The sequence below is a fragment of the Lactuca serriola genome, chromosome 2, assembly GCF_051521515.1.
Source record: "Lactuca serriola cultivar US96UC23 chromosome 2, Lser_US96UC23_V15, whole genome shotgun sequence".
Lineage (NCBI taxonomy): Eukaryota > Viridiplantae > Streptophyta > Magnoliopsida > Asterales > Asteraceae > Lactuca > Lactuca serriola.
The window spans coordinates 237,186,999-237,190,428 of NC_136409.1; positions in this window are offsets into that span (position 1 = coordinate 237,186,999).

A 3,430-nucleotide genomic window follows, 5' to 3' on the forward strand; every position below is an offset into this window, starting at 1 on the left:
CAAAATTATATACGACAATGGATCCTAGTTCATAACAAACGGAAAAGAGACTTTTGCACAAATTAGGGAATCAAGATGGTAATGTCCACTCCTGTCCACCCTCAAACCAACGGTCAAGCAGAGTCCAACAATAAAATCATAGTCAACAACTTGAAGAAAAGGTTGGATAAGAAGAAAGGAAGATGGGCAGAAGAACTTCCTTTCATATTATGGGTAGATAGGACCATTTCCAAGGTAGCTAAAGGCCAAAACCCATACTCCTTAGTGTTTGGAACGAAAGCAATGATTCCCACTGAAGTGGTGATCCCAAAAGCAAGATACATACTTCAAAACCAAGAGAACAACGACATGATCCTGGGCCAGGATCTCGATACTATAGACAAACTCAGGGATCTTGCCAAGATCCGTGTCACTGCTCATCAACAGAGGATCACCAAGGCATACAAAAAATATAAGGGTCACAAGGTTCAAAACAGGAGACTTGGTACTAAGGAAAACTTTCCAAAATACCAAGGATCCTAATGCATGTAAACTGCCAACCAAACACTCAAACACAGTTAGCTTCTACAAAACTACACACAAAAGAATCAATTCCATACTCAACCACAAAGCTACACACAATTCATTCTCATTAACTATAAAACGATTATAAAAAATGAGTTAAGATACAAAACACAATTTCTTCTTCATCTCGTTTAAGAATACCTCCATTGGAGGTGTTGTTCTTGAGAAATAAAACCAGACGACCTAGCTATCTAGTTTTTGTTATTTGCTTACCTGTTTAAGGCAACTACTATACTATTATTATCTGTAAGAACCCTATTCAAACTTAATGATGAAATACAAATGATGTTTTGTTCATCGTTGTACTTGTGCTATATATTCAGTTTATCTATGATCCATGAAATTAGTCTCACTCCTGGCATGTTCCACCTCAGCAGGGCGTGTGACATAATCATCGCTTCTTATTCTAAGTTTAAGTATGGAAATCCGCAAATATTCCTAGTTCGCTTAAACTAATACTTTGATACCAACTTTGACATCCCTATTTTCACGTCAAGAAAAGACCGATTCTAATTATGCTTATTTTATTTCAGAGTATCCTTTTTAAATAATTATAATGCGAAATTTGTTCCCAATAATGTGATAATGTTATTACCAGCCATTTCCGAAGAAATGTGTTTCGTTAACAAATTTTGGGATGTCATCAACTATACAGAAACATAAGCATAACGAAAGTATTATAGGCCTTACAATATCTAATGGCCTATATTTCCTTTATTCTCTTATCAGATACAAGCATCAAGTACTTTCGTCGATACCTGTGATACAAAGAAACTGAGTTGGTCAGGTTAGGAAACCTGGTAAGTACATAGATTTCCATCCCACAATGTTATATTAGGTATCTTAAAACCTGCAAGATAATTAATGCAAGTATATTGCATATAAGCAATCTAACCGATCCCATCGATCCTCGTATTTCAATCCTATACAATGACATAAACCATAATCTCAGATTTGGAAATCAATGACCTTACCTAATCCATACTCTCGGATCAGGAATAAATGATTATATCTAATCTATACTCTTGAATCTGGAATGAATAACTAAGTCTAATCCATACTTACGAAATAGTGACGAATAATTATGCCTAATCCATACTCTTGGACCAGGGATGTCAGAATTCTACTCTTTGTTCCTGTCTCGTATGTACTCTTAAGATGATGCTACCCATTACACTAAAGCCTCTTTTGTGTGTCTTTATCTTATCTCTTAGTAATACTAAAATGCTTAACTCCTAGTACCAACTCTGCTTAGGCAACACTATCCTACTTTAGTCTAAACATCGTATTTAGGTAATAATAAAATTTTATCCTTCTCTCTAATGATGCTATTATTATTATTATAATGAAATAATAGATATACATCTTAACACATGTTGAACCATACTTGGTTTGCATATCATATAATATCAAATATGTTCTTAACACATATTTCAGACACTAAGCATAATCACATATATACTCTTTAACATATACTTAATACATTAATTAATACTTGTACTAAAATATTGTTCATGAAAGGGACTATGCACTCACTTAAAGAAGTGGTGACAGAAAATTAGGCAGCGCTTCGCTTCAGTACTTGGCTTTTCCTTTGAATAGTCTAGATTCCTCAATAATCTCAATGTCTACTGATCTATAGCCGATAAGAGACAACCAAGTAGGATCATATTGGAGGTAGGGTCTGTTTGGTATACAAAGTATACTGTTTGGAAATTCTACATAATCACCTCACTAAATCAAACCTACACATCATCCCATAAGTAGATCAATCAGTAATGTGATAATGGAATCGCTGACAAATCTTATTTATATATTCATAACAACGACTATGAATTTTAGATATAAATTACACTAAAATAATGTACGGTGTAGTTTTAACTTATACACATTCACTACACAAAAGTCCGAAAATTGCACTGAGAGAGCTTCTACTCAAAGACTACTTTTGGGTTCTAAGGGATCGCATGGCTTAGTCAGTATACTAGAAAGTAAGGTAAAATGGATATAATTCGAATAATATCGAGATAGAGGGCGTGTAGGGGTGAGATATGAGAAGCATATACAGAGGCGAGTATTTATAGCCCTCAAAAGCAATATGCGTCGTGCATACTATCGGTGTGCTCCCTGCACTACGTCGGAGGTGGTGACATGGCATTCATCTTATGATGACACGTGTCGTAATTGTTTGCTAAGGTGTTTAATTCCATAACTTTATTTGGAATATACTTGACCCAACCCGGCATATTCCATTTGGGTTGCACTTCACCTGAACTATTTATGGTTAAACCTTTGAGAATTGTATGTTTATGATTTGTTAATATATTATAAGTTATAATATATTAATATGAAATCATATTATTTTCATTAGTATTGATTATAAATTAATTTAGAATTAATTTGGTGATAAAAAAAGGTGACTAATTAAAGATGGGCTGTTGTATTTATATAAGTGTGGACTAATACTCATTTGGAATGGGCTTGGCATGAATGGGAGTCCATGGAGCTTTTCACACATGGATCCTTGGAAAGGAAGAGTCATGGGTATTAGGGTTCACATGGATGTAACCCTAATCCTCCACACTATATAAAGGAGGTTGTGATGCTTGAAATGGCACTAGTTGTGTGTGTGCAAAGAGGTGGCCGATTTCTATAAGCAAGCATACATTCTCATAAGGTTTTTCCAAGTTTGTGGTGATTTGTGATTTCCATTTGAGGCATCCACATTATTGGTGCTAGGCTCTCAAACTTCAAGGAATCAACTCACAAATTGAAAGGTAAGTAACTCTTCTCGCCATTATGTTTAATGCTCCCCATGCCATGCTAGATAGGTTATGAACCTTGGAAAAATCAAAGTTGCATGTAT